Here is a 16,588-nt window from a genome sequence, read left to right on the forward strand (position 1 = left end):
ATCCTCCGGACTCCATACGCGATTGCGTTCTGCCCGTGTTCCAGCAAGCTGGTTGCAGTCACAGCAATCAAACATCTGGACCTCAATCAGATCAGATATTCAGACACGAAAGTGCTGGTCTTCGTCTGAAGATGCATGTTTCGAGCTGTGACAGGCTGACAGCAATGTCAATGGAACTCATGTAAGTTCTGGTCCAACAACGATCCATGCTTTGGTATGGCCTTCCATGAGAGTTCCATCACATTCACAGGTTGTGGCATTGATTGTAATCTAATTTCGTCCCTTTTCCCGGCTCCTGTCCAATTACATGCAGTTTTCAGGAGAAGCTATCAGTCTGTCTATGGTAGCTTCAATGCATCACTGACTGGTCAATCACCTGTATGTTCTGCTGCCATCCATATGGATGCCTGCTGTTCCTGAGACATACAACTGGGAAGCTGTAGTCACACTGTTAGTCTAGGGAATCCAGGTGCCCTTGTCCCCCGAGGGGAAGTGGTGAATTAGGAATAATTTAGAACAGCTTAATAATTTTTTCACAAGATAAAATCAATCATACTATCTTATTGGTTAAAGCAAACATACATAGGTATCATACCATCTTATGGTTACTAATTTGTTCCCACAAGACGCACTAGGAAAATATAAACATAGATTCTTTTAAAAAAAGAAAATTAGAGACATCCGACCATCAATTTACACTATTGTAATCGCCATTGGTAATAATAGCCATTGTTCTATTATGTTTTTAAAATTAAAATACACATCTCAACATTACAAAAATAGCCTAAAGTGACCCTGGATCAGTGTGACCCAACTTTGACATTAGCTTACCATAGGCTATAGGCGCAGGTAATCAATAAAATAATCTCACCTTCCTTTTGTAATTCCTGGTGATTAACGTCCTGATTCTAGATTCCTGGCAGCCTTCTTCTCGATGCTTAAAATTCCAGTGTTGACAATCTCGGAGCTTGCCAAGGATGACTCTCCAAGCAACAACTCCATCTCCTCAGGGTCCTGCTGCTCTTCCCATGGATGTTGCATCACCTTTCTCAACCTATCAAGCCTTTCAGAGACTTCCCTCATCGACGGCCTATTGGCACCAGATATCTCCAAGCACTGCTTTGCTAACTCGGCAATCTCTTCTAGAAACTCCATGTTTTCATCATTCTTGAGTTGATCATCCAGTATCTCCTCCAGCCTGCCCTCCTTTGTCACAGAAATAAACCTCAATGCTAGGCTCTTCTCATCTTCAGGTGCATCAAGGTTAAAGGGCTTCTTGCGTGTGAGCAGCTCAAGGAGAACAACCCCAAAGCTATACACATCACTCTTGTCTGTCAAATGGCACGTCTGCATGTACTCCGGGTCAAGGTACCCACAAGTTCCTTGAACAAGTGTGACAAACTGCGATTCATCAGTTGGTGCCAGGATGGAAGCACCGAAGTCTGATACTTTTGCGGTGTAATCACAATCGATGAGGATGTTGGAAGACTTGACATCTCCATGGAGGATTGGTGGGGATGCCAACGAGTGCAGGTAGGCAAGCGCCTCAGCAGACTGATGGGCGATCTGTATGCGAGTTGCCAAGGAAATCTGCCTGCCATGGTTCCCATGTATGAGTTGGAACAATGTGCCATTCGGGACGAACTCATATACCAGCATGGGGACCTGCACTTCGAGGCAGCAGCCGAGTAGCTTAACGATGTTCCTGTGGTTGATTGGAGAGAGGATTAGCATTTCCTTGCCGAATACTTTCTTGTGCTGCTCGTCAATGGACATACATCTTTTTACAGCCACTTCCACGTTGCCTTTGAGAAGCCCCTTGTACACAGTTCCATGTCCTCCCTGACCCAGCACTCGTTTCTCATCGAACTTGTCGATGGCTTCTTACAATTCTGCTTCAGAGAATATTTTGAAAGGAATACTACTACCTTGTTGTGATTTAATCTCCTCAAACAACATCATACCTCCGTGCTGTTGGAAGTATCTCTGTTTGATGTGCTGCAGCTTTCTCCTTTGTAGGATCAAGTATGCACATGTTATAGTAACGACTAGGACCACTAGTCCAACACTTGAACCTGCATGCAAAGATTCACCACACTTATAGATTAGTATGTTTTTTGTTATAAAATTAAAGAAGAAGAATATATAGACAGCGGCTATGAAATCACAACTGTTTGTAGGAAATAGTATAACAACAAATTGTTAAGGGCATGCTTGGACAGTTTGGAGCACAGCTCAAACAGGATGGGAGTGCCTTGCTGCAGGGCAGGGGAGTAGGGGAACCTACCTACGACTGCTATCACCCAAGAAGAGGACTTCTGATTTGCCATGCACCTGTCATTCATCATTGTTTTTCCCGGTGGACATAAACATGTATAGCCTCCCTGTATATTTATGCAAGTCTTCGCACCTCTTGCCGCACAATTATTCGTAGTATTACTCTGGCATTCGTCGATATCTGAAAGGGAATAACAATACTTCATATATATATATAGACCACCGCTTAGAATCGTCGCATCGAATTTTCATGCTAATTTCTCAAGAGAGAGCACAGAAAATGAACCTGTGCATCCTCCTTCTCTGACGTAGGGATTGCCTTGATACCCGTCTAGGCACTTGCAACGGTAGCCTGGCCCGTTGGTGGTATCGACACATTCACTATTGTCGCTAACACATGCATATGAACTGGGGTCGTTCAATTGTGCACACTCGCATGTGTCGAATGTAATCCTCCAGTCCATTACAACTGGAACTGTGCCGTTGTTTGCATACCAGAACGATGAGGACGACCTATATGTTGTGCTATAGCTAAACGCCTTCGCTTCCATCACTACAGTATAGCCGCAGGCAGTGGTGTCATTGTAGTCTGGATTGAAGTAAGATTTGCAATACCCCATATTAGCTGGGACATCTGCCTCACAGCAGCCAGACCCAGGGGAGCATGAACTCATGTTTCTCGGTTCACCATAGCATTCAGACAAGCAACCTATGCTACACTGCACAATTAGCAGAAATGCACGACACGCGTTAGCCCTGGTAGTCTTCTGCTGGTAATTAAAAGGAAACTGAAAGAAACCTAGTCTACTAAATGAAGGTGATCGATCCTTGTGATTTGATAGTAATATATAATATACAGGAGTTCCATGAGAAGCCACAAACCAGGCAGAGCTAATATGAAAAACTCAATGTGTATGTATTGCTTTATACCATCAAAATTCATATTCACCTTATTAATCATTGTCACTCACTACTAAAAAAATGATTTTGGGAGACAGTGTGTTTGATTAACAGAGGCAGATAAAAAGTAAGCCAATCTCTAAAAATAGCCACCGATTTTCAGAGGCGTACATCTCATTTTGGGAGACAACACCACCTCCAAAAATCCATTAACAGAGGAGAGTTTTTTTGAAAATAGGAGCTATTTTCATGTTTGACTTCTCGAAGCGCGAGATGTGCACTAATTTTGGGACAGAGGGAGTACATTGCAACAAGGCCATATGTACCCAATGTTAACTGGCTACAGAGTCGTATGCACTTGAGAAGTGAGTTATGTGCACCTCAATGCAAGGTTTTGACACAGTATACAGTTTAGCAACGAGCCAGGCTGAGGGAAGCTAATAGTATTGCCACTAGTTTAGCACAGGAAACTAAAGACAAGAGTTGGCTATAGATATCGTGCCAAATTAAGTATGGTAGTTCTACCAATTAATCCCCAGCCCAAAAAAAATACTAATGGCAGTGAGCCAGTGACACCAACAGCTAGCAAGAAATGAAACAATGCCCAACCATTACTGATTCATACCTTGCTTGGCCCCTGGACGCGGAGGCGGGCGGCCTCGCCGCAGGCAGCCGGCGCCGGAGCAGGGGCCTGCACGCGCAGAGCGGCAAAGGGAGCAACGCCATTTGGGGATTGGTTGTGCCCCCGCGCCTGCCACCCTGCCGGCTACCCCACGCCCCGCCGATCGGCCGAGCCGCCGGTCACGTGCCCGTGACTGGCCCCGTCCCCACTCGCCTTCGCCTGTGCCTGCGCCTGCGACCGGTGGCCGTGGCCTGCCTCTTGCCGTCGTGCACGGATACGCCGCCGCTTCCCGGAAGGGGGGCAAGGGGCGCACGGTCGACGGACGACGACAGAACAAGGGAGGATGGAGGAAGCCGGCTCCGCCGCTCCGGCGGCTGGTGGTGGCGCGGATCGGTGATTGTGGCGGCTGGCGTGGGGGGCCGGCGGAGGACGGGAACGGGAGGTCGGTCATCGGGACTTCGGGACTAAGGATGGCAACGGGGACCCGATACCCGATACCCGACGGGTATTTGATCCATTAGGGGACGGGGATGGGATCATATCTTTACCCGCGGGGATCTAAATGGGCAAGAATCCATACCCGACGGGTATAGCGGGTACGGGAACGTTCCCTGTTTACCCGTCCCCGTTACCCGTTGGGGAACCCGACTATTTGAGCTGTCATGCGAGTATTAGGCCCAAAGAAGCTCAACATAGATATTTTGGTCCAAATCTGAACAGTCATATATATAATTTGTGTATTCTAGGAACCCTCGTTCAATTTTTCCTCATCATCTCTGCCAGCAGCACAAGCATGCCTGTCTCACAAGCGCTCGTGCCCCTTGCTTCCTCAGTTTGGTCTCTCTACCACCTTTGCTCGTCCTCCTCGCAACCTCGCTCCTTCTCCTCGGCATCTCCGAGACTCCGACACTTATACCCGGGTGAAGAAGAAACGTCTCCGATTGCAAAGCTGCGACCCCAGGTGTCCTTGTTTATCGGGTATGCAGTACCCGTCGGGTATCTGTTACCCGACCGATACCCGACGGGTACGGGGATGGGCAAGAATCTATACCCGAGACAGTTAATGGGGATGGGGACGGGATGAATTCTCCGTAGCGGGGAAGAGAACGTTCCGGCGATACCCGACGGGTATATACCCGTTGCCATCCTTATTCGGGACTGGCCATTTGTGGGGGTAGGGGCCTAACATTTGGGCCACGACTTGGGTCTAGGTCCTAGAGCCTTAGGCCCAGGTCCGTCCCTCGGAACTGGAGCAGAGCTAGAGCCGGTGATAAAAACGGATAGGATAATATCACCAATATTATATTTATTTTTATATTTCTGATTGGATTCGAATTCGAATATGGACAGTGTCAGCTATATCGGATAGGATACGATTGGATGTCAACATCATAAGTACTCGAATACGGATACGGTATCGGATATCGAATATACGGACTCGGATACGGACAGATCTGAACCCCCTCTCAACAGATTCGGTCTCGAATATGATCAGAAAATATCCGTACCGTTTTCATCCCTAGCTAGAGCAAAATAAGGAGAAAGCGATATTTTATTACTATCTAGCTACTATATAATAGTGGAAAGAATTTTTAAGGTTCATCTTTGATTTTTTATTTTTTTTTTGTTTAGGCGATATGACCGCACCCCCAGTGGATAATATGGATCCACACATGGAAAAGGCCCCACTAGACTGAACAGAAGGATAGGTTCGATCTCGTTTCAAAATTGTTCCTATTGCACTTTTTTCAAAGTCCAAATTGGCTGACTTTGAATGAACCTGAATTTCTTTATTGGCATGTTAAACTCGGTTTAAAGTTAGATCTTAAACAACACAAAAAGTCAATAATAACAAGAAGTATATCTATTTCAATGAATTCCAAAAAAAATCAGTTGGCTCGTTGTACACCTCTGACCTCTCCCACCTATCTTGTGATTAAATTCAAGTGTTTAAAGTCTGGCTATAGTTAGTTTACACTGAAATTACAATGCTAGATCTTAAAATTGGATGGCCAACAAGTTGAAACTTGACACCCTCTTTAAGAAATGTTATGGTATGTTTACTCCCTTATTATTTCTAAATTTTCTAATCATTAACGTGATAATTACAAAAATATACCTTGTTTTTGCTAAACTTAAAAAAACAATTCATTGCCTTCATGTGGTGGAACAACTTTCAGAAATTATCCGCCTGTGAGAAATGATTTTATGTATATCGGCGCAGACACTTGTGTCCCGTGAGGAGAATAACCTAGAGACATATTTTAGTTGAGGATGTGTCAGCATTTGGAGGTAGCCGTAGAAGTTCACGCCGCTTCAAAATATGATTTTTTTTAATGAAAATTATTCTATGGGAAAATGATTTTACCAAATAAATGATTTTTAATGAAGATCATAGGAATCATTTTCCTAGATAAAGACTTTCTAAAAGTCATTCTCCCAAATAACGACATTTAAAACTTCTTTCCTTAATACTTTTTTTTATCTAAAAAAGAACCCAAAAACCTCTAAAAGTTGTATAATATTTTTAAATAGATGTTAAAAATTGAACACGGACTATTTTGCTTTTACATGGCATCATAGGTTTTGCAAATTTGTAAATGTTTTTTCCCAAAATAGAAAATATTATATTTGATTTTTTGGTTAAACTGTTTAACCCGAAATGTATTTCACAAAATAAAAAAGTTCATCTAAATTTATGGTTCAGAATTAGTATTTTTTCATTAATTACTTAGCTTACGTGCTCAAGTGAAATCCAAACTTTATGAAAAAAAAATGCATGCAAAAGACATTAAAATATAATTTTAAGCATGCACTTTGTTAAGAATTTTCACTTGAGCACATATGCTACGGTTAAATGAAAAAGTATTGATTTGAAGACGATGAATTTAGATAGGATTTTTTGTATTTTTGGGATTAAACAACTTAACTACAAAGTAAAATATATTTATTTATAAAAAAGCAAAACCTATGACGCTAGACGATATAAGTAAAATGGGTCATACTTGATTTTAAGATCTATTTAAAAATTATATTAATTTTAGATTTCTCGTATCCTTCGTTTTAGATCAACAAAATTATTAAGGAAAAGCAACACAAAAACTAAATGTCTTTCTTTGTGAGAACTACTTTCAGAAAATTCATTTTCTAGGAAAACAATTTCTTAAATTTTTAGATCACCTGAAAAAAGCATTTCCCAATAGAGCAATCATTAAAGAAATTATACTTTAAGTAAGATCATTTTTCCGATAAATGATTGTAATTTCATAAAATTCGTTTTCCCTGAGAACGATTTTTTAAAGTCATTTTACTATAAGATAAAAATATATTAATTTTGGAATTTAACTTATACAAGCTATATTTTATATATTTTCATAAAAAAGTGCTTTAAAATAAAAATTCTTCTTTAACGTTCTGCCTTTTGTAATAACACAGTATTAAGATAGTACACGTAGATTCCATTTCACCGACTCCTCAGGGAAATATAACTACCATCTTGTGTTCGTCTTGTTTTATTTACCCGGCGTGTTCTGTGTGTAACTTCCAAGTATATATTGTACATTTGTGGCTAACGAAGGTTGTTGTGACTTGTATACCTCTTCCCGCCAGGGATAAAATACCAATTTGACACTCTATTTGTCTAGCATAGGGTACATCATTGCGAGTGAGTACGTTGAATCATGTAACGACGTCAAATATATCGTGTGGGCTACTCTTCTATGGGTTCTCATATGAGTGTCCATATGTGTTTGTCACTGCCGGAAACGTTAAATTTGTCGAGTGTATTTCGTCGGGCACTCGACGAATAAGTTTTTCGTCGGACACATGATATATACTTCTGTAGATTGGGAATTGGTTCAGATGGTTGTCTGATACGTTTATAGTTACCTGTCCAAATCTAATTATCTTGTTCTGAAAGATATTACCTTTATCTTTTTTTCATGCATGCTAGGGCCCTTAAACTGATGGTTTATAGTCAAGTTAGAAGGTAAAATACTAATAATTTCTTGAACTTTATAATGGTCTATACAACATGAAGACTTATGTAATATTGGTGTTCTGTACATCGTACTTATAGGTAATAGTACAACACATGTTCATACATATGTTATCGTAATATTATTTTTTTCCATTGCAAAGTACGAGCATTTACCTATATTTACATATATACTCGAACCTATGTACAGGATGGTATGGAGATGCGGCGGAACTTATTCGTGGATTTATTAGCGCACGAAAGAAATGAATATCGGAGATTTCTTCCTGCCGATATAAAACATTATCTTAGCCGCATCACGGAAAGATCTATACAGTAGAGCCTGTGAGCCTGCAACGTCGCGCTCTCCGTGACTGTGTTAAATTCATAAACTTTGCTCTTTTGATTATATGTCACTTTAATGTTGGTATTTAATTTTTATAGTATTGTTATCTTGTCATGCGATCCGTGTATTTTTAGTACAAAATGTTAGCTATCCCGTAGCAATGCACGAGCACGCTACCTAGTGTTATCTTAAATTAAAAAAAACTTACAAACATCTATATCGAGAGAGCAGCTTAATGAGGTAGGCTCCTTGTGGTGGGACGGAATCAGTTCACGTACTAAGTTTGAGTCTTCAATTGAGGACAGTTGACGATGTGGGTCTCAATAGTGAGGCATCTTTCCAGTGACTTTGTCAATCTTAATATACTACCATAGTCTCTTGAAGGTGTTTTTAGGGATATATATATGCATATGTTTGATTGAAATAAGTATATATGTGTGTATACATATGTATCTATTTATTTATAAGTATATGTGTGTATACACAAATTTATAAGTATATGTGCGTATACACAAATACTTCCTTCGTCCCAAAATAAATCAATTCCTAGAGTTGTCTGAAGTTAAACTTGTTTAAATTTAATATAATTAATAGAAAAGAAAGTCAAGATTTAAGACACTAAATTAGTATATTAGTAGATATGCTATAAACAATGTTTTTATAAAGTACACATTTGGTGTCACAAATATTTGTGTTTTTTCTGTAATTTTAGTCAAAGTTGAAATTTTTTTATTTAAGATAACTCTAGAAATTGATTTATTTAGGGATAAAGAGAGAGTTATTTATTTATCTATACTGTTGTTCTTGGAAGAAAAAAGAGTTCAATGAAACTTACATATTCCACTACTACAGACGGGCTCTTTGCCGAGTGCTTAGGGCACTCGGTAAAGCCCCTATTGCACTCGATAAAGGCTTTGCCGAGTGCCGCACTCGGCAAAGAGCAGTTGGCAAAGAACCCGTCGGCAAAGGTTTCTTTGCCGAGTGTCACGTCAGCACTCGGCAAAAAAATTCCAACATCAACTATGACGGCCTCTTTGCCGAGTGCCACCTCAACGGCACTCGGTAAAGAATTTTTTCTTTTTTTTTGAAAATTCTTTGCCGAGTGTCATACTCTTGCACTCGGCAAAGAATTTTTTTCTTTTTAAAAAAAAATCTTTGCCGAGTGCCATGGTTCTGGCACTCGGCAAAGCTGGGAAATTGGGTCTCTGCTTCCCAGCTTTGCCAAGTGCCATAGTCACGGTACTCGGCAAAGGCACTCGGCAAAGAGGGAAAAATGCTATTTTTTTGGTTTTTTGCTTTTCATCGGCACAAACAAAGAAATCACATATATATCAACACACAGCACATAATATATCACATATACATCCATATTTCATCACATACACATCCATAACCCATTACATACACATCCACCATCCATAATACATCACATACAAATCCATTGTCCATAATCCATCACATACATTCGCATCATCCATGACAATATCCATCACAATATATATATGTCTCTAGTATTAGTCCAACATAAGGCTAAGTCTAACACAAGTCCATGCAATATGAAAAGAAACAAATAAACGGTACCTACTGCCAGCCTCCCCACCCGGAGTGTGAACTGCCACCTTGAGGAGGGCCAGTTGGCCACCCGACCTGTGGAGAAGGGCCACCTTGAGGAGTCAGGTTCGAACCCGCCGACTGTGGCTGCACAAAGGAGAAGTGAATTTATGAGTATCTATAGGAGGGTCGCACAAGCTAAAGGAATAAACAACCATATATACTCACGGGAGTTCCTACAGGAGGAGGAGCCACAACTGGAGCGAGAAGCGATTGGGGCACGACCACACCTGGCAAGGCCTGAAGGCTCGCCATGAAGCTGAACATGTCCTGTAGCCTCTACGCCTCAACCGCCCTCTGGGCTTGTACAGCCTCCATCTCTAGCCGATGGGCCTTTGCCTGGGCCGCCTGCTGGGCCTCCAACCTCCGCAAGTCGGCCTACAACATTCCACCCGCAATGTTTAAACAATGCAAAGGCAAGGTAGATGTGTAAAAGCAATGAACGACAAATAAAACAGTACTAACCTAGAGTTTCGCCATCTGCTGCTGTGAGCTCTGCTGCCGAGAGCGTATGGGGAGGGAGGAGCTCGTGCTCCTTGCTTGAATCTCGGCGAGGATGGGAACAGAGGTGGAGTCGACTGTTCTGTCCGCCATCCAGTACCGGCTATGCTGCTTCCCTCCTCCTAGCCTCATCAGGAGGTCTGTGTCCAGGGGCTAGGTGGCTGGACCGAAGTCCTCCCCATGGCGCTCGTGGGCCGCCGAGGTGTACTCGCTAAGATTGCTATGGACGTTCGCGTTGGTGTACGCCTCGGGCCCATTCGTCGGGTTGTAGGTGACTTCTGGGGCCATCGCCTTGCCCTTGTGTGCCAGGGCGTACGCCATGAACTCATTGCATGCCTGGCCTTGGTGCGTCTAGGACTGTGAGGAAAACACAAAGATGATTATAAGTAATGAGAATTGAGCGTTAGAATAAATAAATAAAGATGAAAACACAAAGAAGATTACCCATGTCTGAGCGTACGCGCTGAGGCTTCGGTTGCTTTGGTGGTGTGGCGCCCTACCCATCTACAGGTGGTAGTCCCGACGAATGTTGTGCTTCTCTGCCCACTCCTCCGAGAGCCACCTGTCCACAATGGCCTCCCAGCAGAGGCGGTGCCTGGCACACCAATCAGGACATTGCTGCATGCCATTAAGTTATTGATATGTCAGAAGATGAAATGAAGCCTACCTATTCTTCATGGAAGGAGTCAGTATTAATGTTTCGTACTTATCGAGAGGTACTGCTCCTTAGTGAGCTTCCTGGTTGAAAGGATCAAGATGCCCAAGAGGGGGGGTGAATTGGGCTAATTCTAAATTTTCTTGCAATAATCAAATCCTACGGATAGTTCAATTAACCCCTTGTGCCTAGAGAAGTGTTTCTATCAAATCAACGCACAAATGACTTGCACCCTATGTTCCAAACTTACTCTAGCATAGCAATTCTATGAATGTAAAACAAGTATTGAATTGCTCAAAGTAAATACTCAAAGTAAGTGCTCAAAGTAAATAGGGAGAGAAAGGAACGCGGCGATGTTTTGCCGAAGTATTGGAGAGTCGCCACTCCCCACTAGTCCTCGTTGGAGCACCCGCGCAAGGGTGTAGCTCCCCCTTGATCCGCGCAAGGATCAAGTGCTCTCTATGGGTTGATTCTTCGACACTCCGTCGCGGCGAATCACCCAAAGCCGCTCACAACTTGAGTTGGGTCACCCACAAGCTCCGCCGGGTGAACACCAAACTCCCAATCACCACCAAGCCATCTAGGTGATGGCGATCACCAAGAGTAACAAGCATGAACTCTCACTTGACCACGCGAAGCCTAATGAGAAGATGGATGCACACTTGTCTACTCTTGATTCACTAATGAGGTTTCACTCTTGGATTCTCAAATCACAAACACCTCACTTGGACCTTGCTCTTCTTGGCACTCACAAACGTGTTTCTCAGCTGTTGGAATGAGCAAAAGTGACTCCACTCACGAGTGGAGCTTCTATTTATAAGGCAGCCTGAAAAACGAACTGTTATGAGCTTCTGCGGGGTGACCGGACGCTCCGATCGTTTTGACCGGACGCTCCGGTCAGTTCAACCCACGAACAGTTTTCAAGTGATGACCGGACGCTGACAGGGTCCGGTCAGTACCGACCAGACGCGTCCGGTCGCTCTTGGATGCTTACTGTAAATGACCGGACGCTGGATACTCAGGGTCCGGTCACTACTGACCGGACGCGTCCGGTCGCACTTTCTCAAGTCTGGACCCTTACTGGAGTCGACCGGACGCTGGCCCTCAGCATCCGGTCACACGACCTTCGAGCGTCCGGTCACACCAGACTTGATCATCACAGTCAAATGAACTGACTGGACCCTGCGGCCAGCGTCCGGTCGCACCGGAGCCAGCGTCCGGTCAGTATTTGACCCTCCATTCACTTCCAACTTTCAATCATATGTGAATGAAGTTTGCTCCAAAGGATTTTAGGCATTCATAGGAGCTACCTAGAGCTAGTTTTAACAAGTGTGCACCACACCTAACTCACTAGACTCAACTAGGTCAAGCTACCTGTTCATACCCCCCTTCATAGTACGGCCAAAGGAAAAACAAAGTCCTAAACTACTCTAAGTGTCTCTCCAACTTCAATCGACACTTAGAACTAGTCATCCTTAACCTTGTCGTCCATCCTTTGAAAACCGAAATGATTTCCATCGTAGGGGCATGACAACCTCGATTGCCCAATCGATCTCCATTACCATGACCTAACTTAATTGCCTCTACAAAACACACGTTAGTCATAGTAATCTTGTATTGACATTAATCACCGAAATCCACTTAGGGGCCTAGATGCTTTCAATCTTCCCCTTTTTGGTGATTGATGACAATACCACCTCGAGTATGTTATGGAGTGAGGTTTTTGAAGGGCTTGGTTCATATAAGCTTTTGTCGATAAGAGCAAAAGAGTTAGGCAAGCTTATATGACCCAAACCAACACAATGTACTCAAAGAATATGAATTAAGCATGAGTACGAGTAACAAAGCTCATTTGCTTCGAAGTATAAGCGCGGAAGCAAAAACAAATGAGCATCACAAGTGATATGACATATAGATAATGCAAAGTAGAAATCACACATGTCAACTATCACAATCACGTAGATAGCACTATCACATATATATAATAGTATGCATGAAAGTAAACACACGAATGCATAAGTAATAGTGTATCACACAAATAAAACTCCAAATGTATATAATAAACTAATACTAGATAACTAGCTCCCCCTAAAACTCGCTCCCCCTGAGTCTACATACTCAAGCCCTCTCCCCCTTTGGCGTCAAACACCAAAACCTAAGGGTCAGTCGGCGGGGCTGCAGCGGACGAGTCAGGCGCTGAAGTACGTGGAGCAAGATGGAATTGGGCGCCATCATCATCTGACCCTAAGCTCTGAACTAACTGACCCTCTGAAGCAGGAAGTGTCGCTGAAGCGGTCTAGATCTGAGCTGGGGCTGGTGCTGCCTGAGAAGCTGCTAGTATGTCTGTCGTAGGATCTGATGAGGCGACAGACGAGGGGAGCCTCTGAGTAGTCACTACGACTAGAGCTGCTGTAGACGGACCGGCGGTGTGCATATGAGGCGGAGTAGGCATGCCGGTCAACTCACTGAAGGATGCTCCAAGACTCCTAGAGACTGACGTCTCTGGCACGAATAGCGAGGAAGACTGCTCTGGTGTGAAGCCCGTGTGAAATGGAGTGAACTATGGGGCTACCACGGGTGAGGCTAACCACTAGGACACCTATATAGGAGGTGAAGTAAACTGAGCTGGAGACTGTCCCTGACTCTAGAGCCCACTGGGCTGTACTGCTAGAGTCGTCGAAGTGGTAGGAGGCTGTGCAAGCTAGGGCAAAGGCTATGGCAGTGGGATCCCAATGGCTGTCACTACATGCTATATGAATCCCATGAGCTGCTGCTGCATAAGTAACTACTAGTGCTGAAGGAGCTGCTGCTGTCGCTGGAACTCGTCCTGACGAGCCTAAAACTGTGCGAAGTTGGCAGCTGTCTCCTGTGCCTGTCGTGTCTGATCCTGCTGCATCCGCTCAAGAATAGCAATGAGAGCGGGGTCTGTCTGTGGAGCAGGTAGAGCAGAACTGGAGCTACCGGCCTCTGCATCGTGTCTGTGTGGAGGCATCTGAGGTATAGGCTGGTAGTCGTCGTCAGAGCTGTCACTGTACTCGCTCACCTCCTGCTGTGCCTCTAGCTCCTCCTCCTTAGTGGCTGCAATCCCTCTGATGATCTCATCCTGCTGAGCTGCGGACTCTGGCATGTTGGGACGACAGCTAGGCTGTCTGGGTGCCTAAGGAGTGGTGTGCCTGATCCTTTGTGATAGGTTGTAAGCTAGGAACTCTGTGGTGGCACCTGTATACTCATCCATCATGCCAGGGGGCTTATCAAGCACTACTCTGCGGATGAGGAACGTGATCCAATGAGCATAGGGAAGCTGCCTGCGACCCTTGAATTCCTCAGCTATAGTATCCTCCATCTCTGAAAGCAGGAGATCTCAGATATCAAATACTGTCTGCTGCATGATGGCATTAAGAAGCCATAGCTGTAAGCGAGTCAGGCCCTCCCTGTATCCCAACCTAGGAAGCAGTGTCCTCCTGATGATGGCCTCTAGTACCCTCGCTGTAGGAGTCAAGTCACTAGGGTTCCTGCTCGACCCCTCTCCAAACGGCTCCTTGAAGCAATGTCACACTAAATCTATAGGGGGGCACCAACCCTCCATGAGGACGCCTGGGAGGCTCCTGCTGACCATAACAGACCTCATGCATCTTGACAGGCTGCTCCTGTAGCCTTAGTATCTCTCTGACTCTGCCACTCATCACTCTGTAGTCTTTGCCTTTGAAGGCAAAGTGAATGAATCTGTGATGTGGATCGATGTAGAGCGAAGCATAAAACTGACGGACCCAAGATGGTACATATATCCCCGTCCGTCCAATCAGATCTGACAATCCTAGCAAATATGACAAGTATGGCCGAATGCTCTCTCCGGCTGCTGCCACAATAGACTCTATCTGACAGACTCTCTGAGATCTGAACACTGCCCCACTGTTGAGATACGCATTGTAGAAATCCTCCTGCAGTGGCATGTAGAAACCCTCAGCTGCTCTCTCATCCCTCCTCGAAGGAAACCAAACCTCAAACTCAACAAATCGCAGCTGCTGAACCTGTCTGGCGGTGGTGGCCCTCAAGTCGAGGTGAACCACTGGAGGCGGACCCTGAGGTCTAGGCGGAGGACGTGAACCTCTGCGCTGTGTAACTGGCCTCGGTGGAACTGTAGCACTGGTACGACTCGAGCGGCGTAGCTGAGGTGCCGGCTCGATCTCCTGACCCTCCTGAGTCTCTTGGGTTGGCTGAGGCTCTGCTGGTGGGGGCTGCTGCTGTGCTGACGGACCCTCCTCAATGGCAACCCGTCGTCCTACAAACGTGGCAGTCCTAGCTGGACTACCATGACGACGCTCAACCTCCTCAATCGCAGCTCTGACTACGGGTGAAACTGGCTGATCTGTAATGACAACTCCGCTGCGGGCATCACCTCTCTCGGCACGCTCTACGGCCTCTGCAACAACTGCTGCTCTCGCTGTCTCTGCGTCAGGGTACTTTTGCTTCTTGGATGTCACCTGCTTGGTTGACTTGCCCTTAGATCCGGCTGGCTTGCGAGGCGGGGGCCTTCGATCATCATCACCTGGGCCACCACCAACGTTCTTGGTGCGAGCCATCTGAGCTGACAAGATGGTGAACTGCCGCTGATGAAGATCAACTGTCAAACTGCCGCTTTCGAGGCTTGGCCTCGATCCTTACTTGCGAGCTTGGCTCCGAGTTGACTGCCAACTGCCACAAGAACCACAACGGAACCGACTCACTGCACGATAGAATAGATGGATATACAAATAAATACCATATGTCTAATAGATGCGAAACCCTAATAGAGAAAGCAATGTAGATGCGAATTTGAATCGAATGGCTTTCTACCTGACGATCCGCGAACCGAGAAAACATAAGTTGTCGCGCGGGGAACTCGGAACCGGCTAGGGTTAGGTCAAATAGCCTGAATGCAATGGAGAATCAATGACTGCAATTTGATCTAGGTTACAAAGTAGAGATCAAGAGAAAAAACATGAATCTTGCCTTACTGATCAAGGAGGTGGTAGGGCAAGGGCACACGGCTTGGGATGATGCGGTGAGACTAGGCAGCGGGCTCTCGGGTGATGCGGCGGCGAGATGACTGGGCGAGCATGGTGGTGCGCGAGCTGCGGCGGCGGTGCGTGCTGTGCTGGCTGGACGGTGGCGCGGCAAGCTTGGGCGCAGGGTGGCCGGCGCGGTGCTGCAGAGGCGCGGCGAGGCAGTAGCTCGGCGGCGCGGCGAGCTTGGGCGCGAGGAGGCGGCGGCGCGACTTGGCGGCTGCTCGGGCTAGGGCACGGTGGGATGGAGACAGAGGACGTGGTGGTACGGTTAAGTAATCCCCCAAAATGCGACAGAAAAGGAAACGAGGAAAAGAGTCCTGAAGCCGTGCGAGATCCACTGATCGGACGCTCCGGTGGTAGCGACCGGACGCTACCACCTAGCATCCGGTCGATTCCAGAGAGGTCCAAATCCTCTGGAATTGGGACCGGACACGTCCGGTGGTCCATGACCGGACGCAGGCAGGGTCCGGTCAGTACAACTTGTGTACCCTTCGATCGACCGGACGCTGAACCCTTCCTAACCGGACGCACAGACGCAGCGTCCGGTCACTCCTTCATCAGCAGTTCACCTCCTGTGAACTGACCGGACATTGGACAGCAGCGTCCGGTGCACCTTTTCCAGCAAATCTTCAAATTCCCTTCGCGCTGCCTGTTC

The 16,588-nt window shown here is 45.4% G+C and overlaps 1 long non-coding RNA gene and 1 pseudogene across 1 annotated transcript; both read right to left on the bottom strand.

The window, feature by feature from the left end:
• Positions 1-577: 577 nt before the first annotated feature.
• LOC136531964 (putative wall-associated receptor kinase-like 16) lies at positions 578-4,952 on the bottom strand (annotated as a pseudogene).
• A 5,060-nt stretch (positions 4,953-10,012) lies between these two features.
• Positions 10,013-10,716, bottom strand: LOC136531965 (uncharacterized). Its single transcript, XR_010778140.1, has 3 exons — positions 10,678-10,716; positions 10,198-10,590; positions 10,013-10,110 (listed from the first exon to the last, which is right to left on the bottom strand). It is a non-coding gene; the product is annotated as an uncharacterized lncRNA (long non-coding RNA).
• Between the last annotated feature and the right edge of the window lie 5,872 nt (positions 10,717-16,588).

Source organism: Miscanthus floridulus, unplaced genomic scaffold (genome assembly GCF_019320115.1).
Source record: "Miscanthus floridulus cultivar M001 unplaced genomic scaffold, ASM1932011v1 fs_492_1_2, whole genome shotgun sequence".
In the NCBI taxonomy this organism is placed as follows: domain Eukaryota; kingdom Viridiplantae; phylum Streptophyta; class Magnoliopsida; order Poales; family Poaceae; genus Miscanthus; species Miscanthus floridulus.